We start from the raw sequence: 12,496 nt of genomic DNA, 5'->3' as shown, positions 1-12,496 counted from the left end.
GGCTAATGAATACAAATTTTAAAAAACTGACCGTCACATCCAAACATAGAATAAGTGTGAACATGTTTCAGTTTGCATGTTTTAGCGCCGCAGTGTGCTGCCTTATTTAGTTGACTAATAAGATTACCAGGCGTACCACTGCTCCATTCATTCTCTAGAGAACTGTTGGAGAGAACTGAGCACTGCCAATGCTCTAGTTTGACAGTGCATTTCATAGACCTATTCTTGTTGTCAGTTGGGGTCCCAACATTTGTACCGCCAACACTCCTCAAATTGTTACCTGTACTTTGGAAAGGAGATAACTTTTAAAGGGGTTATCTGCTACTGCACAAACCCTGCTTAGTCAATTCTGGGCCAATTAAAAGCAATGTATACTCACTTCTGGCAACGATGGTGCCACTGCTGTTCCCGGTGAGTGACAAGACATTGTTGTGTCATGTGACCGCTGCAGACAGTCAGCGGCTGATGATCGGCAGCAGATCATCCAAATTCCATCACAGTGGAATAAAAAATAATAAAGGCTGCAGACAGTCAGCGGCTGCTGATTGGCTGCAGCAATCATGTGACACATTATGGTCACGTCACCTGCCGGGAACAGTACTTACATCACTACAACAGTACCACTCTGGGAGACAAGTATACCTTGGTTTTTTTATACAGGGCCTGAATTAAGTAGGGTTAGTACTGTAGTGGACATCCCCTTTAAGTTGGCAATAACCCCTTAAGAATCCATATATAGCTGTAGGTGATAATGTGGTGTTTGGAGTAATACCCATGATATGACCATGTTGTGTGAATAGACCCTAAGTATCTGAGGGTCCTCTGACTCAGATTGATTTCAGAGCCCCGTTATACAGAGCCACATATAACAGGTGAAGACATCGTTGCAATAAAATACCGTACAGTTAACTGAATGCCTATTTACAGATGACTGGATAATGAAGAGATTGCAGCGGGTGACTTGCTCTACTGAGTCTTTTTGGCCAGGTAATTACACCCAGTTGAAATGAAATGAAGAATAAGTAATTGTAGGACAGAATGTTATAAGGGAAGCGGGGAAGTGTGTAAATATTGTTCAGCTAGATTAAAATGGTGACACAATGAATAAATCAGAATTCCGCCGGACTCTGATTCTTGTCTATATTTAGATTTCCCATATATTTTATTCCTTAGCAAAATGAAAGAAACTATCCCACAAAGTATCACCTAGGAGAAATGACTTCTGTATAAGTCACAGAACAATTCTTCCAATGTTCCTGTCTTGCAGCATATCTGGGGATCAATGCAGAGGCAGAATCTCATCTACAGACAGCCTGTTTCAGGGTGTTTGCCCCTCATTAGGGAGATAGTCTATTTTGTTCTGCAAGCAAGCTAATTTGCATACTTTTCTACACATATCGCATGTAGCATTGCTTATAAAGCTTCATAATCAATTGGTGTCTTTAAGAGAACTATTTCCTCCCCCTACATTGCCTAAAATGCATCACAATCACACTCAGCCAACCAGACTCAGCTCTTCACCACTGAGAAGCAAACACCCCTAAACAGGCTGTCTGAGAATTAAATTTTGTCTTGCCATTCATCCCTGGTCATGTTACAAGGCTTGTAAAAGGTCTGATTGTCACACTGTGACTGTTCGTGATTAGGGACTGGGGCCCTAACTATCTCTGCTCTGAAAGGCACCACTAAAGGTGAGGAAATTTGGGCCATCACCCTTACTGTTCTTGTGTTATTTCCTAAGCTGTCCCCTTCCCCTCCTCTAGGAGGCCTGGGACAGAAATGCTAGTGTATAAACACATAAGACCGACAGCAATAACAGAAAGGAACAAACATACAAACACGCGCCAAAGGTAGAGAGGTATACAGGGAATTATAGGACTGTACCAACCAAATGGGAATAGGACAATGAGGAAAGCATACACCCAAAAACAGCACGCAACAATATCCAATATCAACAACGATCTCCAATTCAGCTCAGCATCTCCAAGGAGATGGGAAGCAAAGCTTTTACTGGAAAGATAGAAGGTCTGACCAGATTTTATAGGGAGAGGAAACGACCAGGTCAGGAACAGCTGGGAGAAGTTGCAAGTTTCTAACCAGCATAGAAAGGGTCATTAACCTTTTTAGCACCAAAGGAAATGGAATTGTTTTTATATGAAACACAAACACAGCGGCTAAGTGAAAGATCTGCGACTCACAATATGTAGTGATTTTCTGACCCCAGATCTCCCAGGAGGACGTGACCCGCTTGTGACACTGATATTGACTTACAGGGCAGTTTCCCCTCCTAGGTGGTAATTAGTGATGAGCGAGTGTACTCGTTGCTCGGGTTTTCCCGAGCATGCTCGGGTGACCTCCAAGTATTTGTTAGTGTTCGGAGATTAAGTTTTCATCGCCTCAGTTGATGATTTACAGCTATTAGCCAGGCTGAGTACATTTGGGGGTTGCCTGGTTGCTAGGGAATCGTCACATGTAATCAAGCTGTCTAGTAGCTGTAAATTATTCAGCTGCCGCGATGAAAACTTAATCTCCGAACACTAACAAATACTCGGAGATCACCCGAGCGTGCTCTGGAAAACCTGAGCAACGAGTACACTCGCTCATCACTAGTGGTAATTTGAGAGATAGTCACTTATGTACAGCAGTTGATCCCATTTGCATACTTTTTCTCCCATTGAACATTGCCTGTAGGACTTCATACTCATCTGTAAGAAGAATCAGTAATTCCCATTCCTGTAATTCTGGATAAGTACTGGAATATTGAAGACTCTGGATTATTGGATCTTCACAAAAAGAAACATATAATTTTCTTGCAAGAGTCAAGTAGATCCAATAACATAGCTTATCAAGGCCGAGCTATAAAGGGAGCTGCATGGACACATGAGACCTCCACCTTGTTGGGTACCTGAGGGTCTCCCCTACATATAGGGTGTGCCCCAAACAATCTGCAGTCATATCTTTATTTTCAAGCCATGTGCAGACTTATCTTCACTTAATAGGCGCTAACTTCTGACTTTCCCACTTCTCGGAAAGGCAGGGCCCTCCTGGCGTCTATTTAGTAGCTCTATTCAAGCTATAAGAGAGCTGATTTCACTTGCATGTCACTCCCTCCATTAAAATTTAACCTCTTAGTGACACAAAGCATGTAAGCATGTCACATATGTACATAAAGTGTATGGAGCGAGTATAGGAGATGAGCCTTGTCAGGTGTTATACAGGTATTGAAAAGTTTACCCCCTAAGATGCTACAGCCAATAGTGACCACAGCATCTAAGCTGTTAGGCAGAAAAAAAAACTTGAATATAAATTGTTTTTCAAAAATATATACCCCCCACTCACGAAACATAAAAGTGTAAATGATTGCTGTTTTTCGGTGATAGCTTTTCTCATGAAGAAAAAGGAATAGAAAAATTCATATTAGTCCTGCAAAAAAAGCTCATATGTCTCCCCAAAATAAATCAGAAACAGTTTTGGTTCTCTAAATACGAGGTGAATGGAATTCTATGTACACATTTGGCATATGTGCCAGGGGGCCCCATACGCCAATAGACATTGCAAAGGCAGCGTGAATAAACCCTTTTCTTATTTTTTTCAGAATAAAGTTTAAAATATGGATGAAGGAAAGTGTCCTCTGTATAAAAACACAGCAGGGCTACCAAAATGCATGATTCCTATGAATGTAAGAGAAGAAAAACAAGTCAAAAGTTAATAGCATCTGTGTGGGCCCAGAGGCATGGATCCTGGAGCTGTCTTCTGTTCTGACGGAGGATTTTACATTTCAAAGACTGGATAGACTGCACATTGCATCTACGGAGTACAGAGATTTTCACGTTCATCCGAGCAAAACATCTGACACTTGCAGAATCTCGCTGCTAAACAGCTCTGGTAAACAATATGACATTTCTAAATACTGTTTGCTAAATGCTTTCCATTCAAAATGGGATCTGCTTGCCTCCTGGCTCGATCTCTCGCACGGTGCCGGCATCCTATAGAAGCTTAGGGTAATTCTCATTGGCATTAAAGTATAATATATTATCTCGTATATGATGCATAAAATAAAGGATATGATAAATATGATGAATATAATTATCAACCGCTAAAAATTTCCAGGTTTCTCATGGGTATTGGATAACCATGGCTGCCTAATCTGTCTACTGGGTAGAAGATATATATCTTGGTACCGTGTTAGCCAGTAGATAGAAAAATATTTAGAATTGAGAGTCCTCAGTGGTTGATACCTTTTAATGGCTAACTGAAAAGATGGTAACAAATTGCAAGCTTTCGAGACTACACAGGTCTCTTCATCAGGCATAGACTAATACAAATTCTGAAGAATCACCCATGGTAATTCTGCTTCATGTCACCTGTCTTATCCATGGTTTTTTTGTTTTTTTTCTGTGCTATGTTGTGCATAAATATGTGATTCTTCAGAATTTGTATTCATCTATGCCTGATGAAGAGACCTGTGTAGTCTCGAAAGCTTGCAATTTGTTACCATCTTTTTAGTTAGCCATTAAAAGGTATCAACCACTGAGGACTCTCAATTCTAAATATTTTACTGGGTAGAAGGACACCCGGCCCTGCTGTATGGCGGACAATGCTGTCCTTCTACATTGCTAAAGGCTTGTGACTGATGTTTCACCACCTTGGAGCCTCTGAACCATTGTCTGGATCCTTTACTCTCTGATGGTGCTCTCCTGCCCTGAAAATAGAGTCTTAATCGCTACCACTACCCTTTGTCTGTAACCTTCTTAAAGGGCTCGTTCAAGCTAAAGTGGATGATGCGCAGAATTCCTAGTTGTTGTTCCAGGGCAGTATACCTTGGCTATTAATAATCAATATTCGGCTAATACCTCACCTGTTACAACTCAGATCCCTTTGCACTATATTCTACAACGGCGACTAACTGAGACAAAACCAGTGTATCAATAAAAAGCTATTTATTACACACACGTCTACAGTTAAATACACTACTGAATTATCACACTAATCATAACACTGTATAATTACACCCACAATAACCTAATTATACTACCCACCCACTTACATAAAACATACACATATTAATTACAGCTCATCCAACTATTACAACTATCCCTATGGGGAAAGGGTTAACAAATAGCAGTGATACTTAGCAGTCTTGAAGATGAGACTGTTTGGCTATTTGTTCTTGCAGGGATGAATGGAAGGGGTTAAAGGGAACCTGTCAGCAGGGTTGTGCACAGTAACCTACACACAGCGTCGGGTCAGCGCCGTTATACTGAGTAAAATGATACCTTGGTTGATTAAATCCATCTTGTGGCTGTTTCTTCATCTTTATTGTTAGTTTTGTGTTAATGATATGCTCGTGTCCTAAGGTAGGCTGGGGTATGTGGTGCTCTGATTAGGTATTCAAAATGCATACTGCTGACAGATCACTGCTCCCTCACTGACCTGCCCCCTAGTTTGTATAATGAATACCATCACATCCTTTCATATTATTTCAAAACACTCTTTTTCTGTGATTCCTTTGTATCTCTGTTCATACTGTGCCCACACACACAATTTATACACCATTTGAAAGGTAAACTTGCCCCCTTCAGCAAGACATTAGCCAAACAAACCACACATCCACGATGTTATCACAAAATACATTTTAAACATTAATTTTCATAAAACTGCAGTAAGGAAAAATGACCTGCAGGTGGCACCACACTACCCCAAAGCACAATACCACAAAGTTAGTAACTGAAGCGGGGGCACCACATGAGAAACGGGGATCCAACCAGGTCTATATGCTACTGAACCATATAAACAAACAAAGAATAGACCATGAATGGGGATCACCCAAGGCAATGGACTCAATATGAAAAAAGTGCAATCTTTATTAAAGTATCATATGCGGACATACAGAAAAACCACATGGAGCACACACATTTAAAAACATTTAAAAATGGTCACACATGGGACCTATATACATAATCACTCGGCTCACAATAGAACCTTCCCCCTCAAACGACACCTCCCATGCCTTTTTCTATGATGAAAGGCTATAATTGTGTGGAGTGTGGGACATCTGCATGAACAGCACCAAATATAAAAGATGGAATATCTCTATCTTAGGGCAACAATATCGCCCAAAAGAGGAAATGCACCAGCAAACAAAATACCTTGCCTCAACAGGCTGATTTATGACATGCATGAACAGATGCGTGTGGAACAAAAAGGCCCCGCTAGCAATGTGCAGACAATATGGACAAAAAACCATGTCATATCGGCATAAGTACATAAACAATAAATTGGGTTCTGAACCACAATGATGATAGTCAACACTACTTGCTATAGGACACAACAATATGTAATCAAATGCACTATATAACGAATCCACTTAAAAGATGAAATCATGCAGTGAGACCTTGCTTATGCAATGCCCCAGCCCCTGTTATAGGGCTCATAGACAACCTGCTGGCAGATGAAAACTTGTTACATGGCCAAAAAGGCATAAAACTGGTGTGCAAACCCAAGTGCTGTTCAGGCCCCATACACAGTGGGGGGTGCCGACAGGAGGAGCAAGACCCGACGCGTGTCGCCACAACAGTGGCTTCGTCAGGGGTCAATACCACAAAGTTGAAACAAATCCTAACATTTGCCTTGGGGGCTTTCCAGCTTGCCAAACTCCTTGCCCAGCCGATTTCAGACAGGTACATATAAAATATTTGCTACATATGTGGAAGAAGAATAAAAGTAAAACTTTACCTGTTTAAGACTTCAGCTTTAAAACTGAAGATATAAATGAATGTAGCCTAAAAGGGACCGGACAGGTTCTGAACCATCAGATTTTCCGTATTATTGGACAGTCATTGAAAATTCTATCTTCCTTCTAAGGTTGCAGCTTATTGGTGACCTGGAGTCACCTCTGGTTCCAAGAAAAAAACTGCAGCGTTGACATAACTCAGACTGTACATTGTTTCCCGATAGGAGAGATTTGTGGAAGCAACTTTGCAAAAATTGAAAAAAAAAATCCAACCGTAGGGAAAAAAAAGGTCAAATAATCTGCAGATATTACTATTTTTTTAAAGGTATATTCCCAATTATTATACAATGGTGTAAATACGCTCAGTTATGGGGTCAATTCTACTAATTGGGGTCTAATTTTTACTGTCAAAGTGGCACTGCTGTAAGAGGGTGGCGCTGTTATGGACAGTAACACGCTGCCACTTTAAGAGACAGCACCCCCTTGTTTGGTGTGATGGAATCTTCTGCTTCCCCCTGCTTTAGACTGTGAAGATGAACTGCCCTAGAATAAGGGGAGGAGTTGAGCCTGAACTGTGTGTGTGAGCTGAAGCTGCTATAGAGAGAACTGTGTGCTGTTTGCTACAAGAAAGGACCCACAGCCTGAGACGTAATGTACTTGTGAAATTTGCAAGACTTTTCCGGGTACAGCAAAGGTGGCTGTTCTGTGCTAGTTTGTGAAGCCATGAAGATACTGAGAAAGAGACTTACAGTTTCCAGGAGCATCCCTAGGACCCAGAAGCAACGAGAAGACCACGTTTCACAGAGCTGACAGAATGCCGTGCGCACCACCATTTTAGACTGCTGGGGGCCCCCTGGGACTGGACCTGAGTCCCCAACATCACCGTGAGTCTGTTCCTGTTTGGTGCACCTGTTAGGGCCTAGTGTAGGCTTCAGTAGTCAGTACACGGCAGCCGTGGGGCCTGCTTAGTAAAGGCCAGGGAGGTTATATGTAGAGTAGCATCGTTATCTGTTTATTGTTTAAATTTGCTTGTGAGACATATTCTGAGTCTGTAATAGTTGGAGCACCGTGCTATTTTACGGACAAGATAAAGTTTATACCTCTTGTAAAGTGTCTCTTGCCATTGCATACCCCTGTTTGCATCTTCCTCACCCACTTCATTGCTTGCCTCCCAATAAATCTACCCTTTGTTGTTTGCACCTCATCTTGTGTACAGTAGTCTTCCTGCACCGTGGTGGTCCCCCGGCCATCGCTTCAAGTGGCGCTGCGAGCAGGGTACTGTCCCCAAGATGGACGCAGCAGACAGCAATGGCGGGAATGCTAATGTTAATGGAGATGCTGTGGGCATTGGTGGAACCCCTGCAAAGACACTCCCTATGGGCACCATATTTAGTGTGCTACCAAAGTTTGACGGCAAGAATATGCCACTGTCCGGCACCCTGAAGATTTATAACATCAGCCCAGACCTTGAAGTGGACATCACGTTAACTGACCTAGAGGGAGAAGCCCGTAGAAATGTCTGCCTACAACCAGAATTCACCCGCAGTACCCTGAAGGAGCTAGTGAAGTTCCTGGAAGAGATCTACGGCGAGAATGCTAGCGCCGGACACCTTCGTGCCAAATTTTTCTCTAGGCTGCAGCAGGAGGAAGAAGGAATTTCTCAGTATGCAACAGCACTGCAAGAAGTGTTAGCAGAGGTGCAGAGAAAAGAGGCGGATGGAATTGGCGGCATGGGCTCTAAAGACCGGATACTCCGGGAGCAATTCATTCTGGGACTGCACAGCCCATCCTTGAGGTGAGCACTGTGAGAACGGGTCCGGGCAGATCCGGGCCTTACGTTTCATTAAATCCTGGCAGAAACAGTGGCCCGAAGTAAAGAAGAGAGCTATGCGTCTGGGGTGATGCGTGTCCAGGGCGCCAATTCCAGAGGGGACCCAAACCATCAAGAGGTGCTGGTCCAGGTAGTGCAAGACTTGCAGCGGTCCCTTGTTAACGTGCAACAGAAACTGACCCAGATGGAGCGAAGAGTGGGGGAACTACAAGAGCCTGACCCACCATACTCATGCAACCATTCTTCAGCCTGACCGACAAGGGATCAGTGAGAACAAGCCCCCTCCCGTCAGGCATCGGAGGCACAAAGACAGGCTCGAGGTGCCCCCCGGCGAGGAGGAGGCATCCAATGCTGGGAATGTGGAGGACGGGGGCACCTTGCTAGAGACTGTCGGAACTATACTCAAGGCCAGCGGAAGCAGCTGTTAAACTACCAACCCCCGCAGTAGTGCGGCACTCTGTGGGGGAGGCGAGAAGAGAGGCCGCTCCATATCATAACGAACACTTGATTGCTGGGAGCCCCATCCTACGTGCTGAATTTGAAGGAGTTCTAGTGGATTGCCTGATAGATACCGGGTCACAAGTGACGATGATGCCAGAAACGTATTTCAAGCAGCATTTCCAGGCCCTGGCCAAGCCAGAAAAAGAGACATTGATCCGGTTGTTTGCTGCCAACCAACAACCGATCCTGGTCACAGGGGTCGTGTGGATGAATATTCGAATCTGTGGGCAAGAAGTGGGGAGAAAAGGGATCCTGCTAGTCCCTGGGCCTATCAAAGAAGATGTGCCTGTCGTACTGGGGATGAATATCCTACGTGAACTCGATCAGATCATGTTTACCAAACAGGGACCTGGATATTGGAAGAAGGCTACTACACATAAGCCTACTCAAGAAGCCCTTCAATGACTGATCCACGTCTGTGGAACGCAGAAGAGTGTGCCACCTTATCAGACGGTAGGGGTCATCCGGGCTCCTGGTAAAGAACCTGTAATCCTACCTCCCGAGCGAGAAACTATAGTATACCTTCCAGTGGGGACTCACCGCAACCTCTACGGGTTGGAAGTGGTTGTTCAGCCTGTGGTAGGCAGAAGAGTGGACCAAGAAGTCATGATAGCTCGTACGATAGCTGTGGTCCATCGAGCACATGTCCCCATAAGAGCTTTGAATGTGGGCCCCGGGGAGGTCACCTTGCCATGAGGGACAGATCTGGCCCTGGTGTACCTGCATAAGGGCGAAGTGGTGAGTCAGAAGGAGATGTCTTTATCACCGAAAGAAGGTGCGGGGTGGACCCTAGCAGTTGCTGTGGGGGCTGAAGAGATGCCATCCCCGGAGTGGAGTGGACGGGTCATCCTTAATCAAATGGAAGTGGATGTGAAGGCTCTGGGCCCTGAGCGTGTGCAAGCAATAGAAGCTATGCTGTGGGAACATCAGGCCGCATTCGCCCGTCACGCCGAGGATTTCGGCTGTACTGAAGCAATCACGCACGAGATACCAACCGGAGAAGCTCGTCCAATTCGAGAACGATACCAGCAGATCCCGCCCAAGATGTATCAAGAGGTGAAAACATTACTGAGGCAGATGCTGGATTCAGGAGTGGTGCAGAGTAGTCACAGCCCTTGGGCAGCCCCGGTGGTGCTGGTCAAGAAAAAAGATGGGACCATCCGGTTCTGTGTAGACCACAGGAAACTCAATGCCTGGACTGTTCGAGACTCGTATCCATTGCCCCGCATCGAGGAATGCTTGACAGCGTTGGGGAAAGCCAAGTACTTCTCCACCCTGGACCTAGCAAGCGGATACTGGCAAGTAGCCGTGGTAGAGAAAGACAGAGAAAAAAATGCCTTCATCCTCTCTATGGGACTATTTGAGTTTAACCGGATGCCCTTCGGGCTCTCCAATGCTCCGGGCACATTTCAACGGCTGATGGAAAAGTGTTTGGGAGACTTAAATTTTGAGGCTACCCTGATCTATCTGGATGACATCATTGTGTTTTCAGCCTCATTCGAAGAACACCTTGCCCGGCTTGGACAGGTACTCGGAAGACTGCGGGCTCATAACTTGAAGGTGAAACCAAAGAAGTGCCACCTCTTCAAGAGAGAGATCGAGTACCTGGGCCACATACTGTAGTGTCACAAGATGGAGTTCTACCCTCACCAGAAAAAGTGGCTGCTATCCAGATGTGGCCAGTCCCTCGCTCGGTGAGAGAACTTCAGGCCTTTCTGGGGCTTGCCGGGTACTATCGCCGGTTTGTCAAAGACTTCGCAAAGGTGGCGGGTCCCCTGAATGAGCTACTGAAGGGGACCGCCGGAGTGCCGAAGACCCAGTACATCCCTTGGGCCCAGAGGCAAGACGAGGCCTTCCAGGCTATAAAGAATGCCCTTACTTCAGCCCCAATTTTGGCCTATGCAGATTTTGATCAACCGTTCTTGTTGTACACAGACGGTAGCCTTCATGGACTCGGTGCCATACTTTCTCAGATACAGGATGGACATGAGAGAGTCATCAGGTATGCCAGCAGGTCCCTGCGAGACAGCGAAAGAAACCCCCACAATTACAGCTCCTTCCGGTTAGAGCTCCTGTCCCTAGTGTGGGCCATGACAGAGAAGTTTGCGGGCTTCCTGGCAGGGACCAAGATTCAAGTTCGAACAGACAATAATCCCCTGGCCCACCTTGATGCTAAGTTGGGGGCCTTAGAACAACGATGGGTGGCTCGCCTAGCCAAGTTTGACTTTACCATGCGTTATCACTCTGCTACCGAAAACGCAAATGCTGACGGGCTGTCAAGAGTGACTGTGGAGACTCCAGCGGGGGATCTCGATGAACAACTCAAAGAGGAGGAGACCCCAGATTTTCATAAGTTCAAGCCCCCAGTGGTTGCGGCCCAGTCAAGAAGGGAGGCCTGCGCACTACCCTGGTCCCTGGGGAGAACCAATGAGGAATGGGGACATGTTCAGGATGAAGACGAAGGGCTGAGACTGATGAAATGGTGGGTAGCTTAGAAGCGGAAGCCTGGCAAACAAGAGAGAGATGATCTGGACGCTGAAATGAAGAGTATCTTACACCAGTGGGATAGACTGGAAGTGCGAGAATCAGTGTTATATCGCAAGAGACAACAGCCAAATGATATGGAAGTAAGGTGGCAGGTGGTCATCCCAGGAAGAATGGCTCAAGAAGTAGCTAGAGAAGCCCACGAATTTGGAGCTCACTTCGGGCCCACAAAGACCTACCAATGGTTACAGCGATATGTGTATTGCCCCCGGTTGGAGTCTGTGGTGGAAAAGGTTTGCCGGCAATGTCGAGTATGCGACCTCATTAAGAGTACCGAACAGAGAGCACCCATCCAGACCATACAAACTAAGGAACCGTTAGAAGTCTTGATGATCGACTATCTCCTCGTGGGACACTCGGCCCGAGGGCTACAGTACTGTTTGGTGATGACTGATCATTTCTCCAAGTTCGCAGTAGTTACCCCAACTAGAGATCAGACTGCAGAGTCGGCGGCGCGAGCCATCTGTCAAGACTTCATCCGGGTGTATGGGTGCCCAAAGCGCATCCACTCCGACCAAGGCGCTTGTTTCCAAGGCAAGGTGATGGAAGAACTGTATCGTATGTATGGCATCGAGCGGTCCCGTACCACCCCTTACCATCCTCAAGGCAACGGAGAATGTGAATGCTTCAACCAAACCTTACTTCAAATGCTGAGAACGTTGGAGGAGGATAAGAAGGCGTGTTGGCCAGACTACCTGCCAGAGTTGGTCTGGACCTACAACAATTGGGTCCACTCCACCACGGGTTATACCCCCTATCTACTGCTGTTTGGGAGAGCTGGACGGGAGATCATTGAGCTGAATTTGGAACAGCCAGAGGAGCTGATGGAGCGAACGGTCACCTCATGGGTGAAAGAGCATCGGCAACAACTACAAATGATACGGCGG

The sequence above is a fragment of the Ranitomeya variabilis genome, chromosome 1 (assembly GCF_051348905.1).
Source record: "Ranitomeya variabilis isolate aRanVar5 chromosome 1, aRanVar5.hap1, whole genome shotgun sequence".
Lineage (NCBI taxonomy): Eukaryota > Metazoa > Chordata > Amphibia > Anura > Dendrobatidae > Ranitomeya > Ranitomeya variabilis.
The sequence above is the reverse complement of the archived record's forward strand: the minus strand, read 5'-3'. Positions refer to the sequence as shown.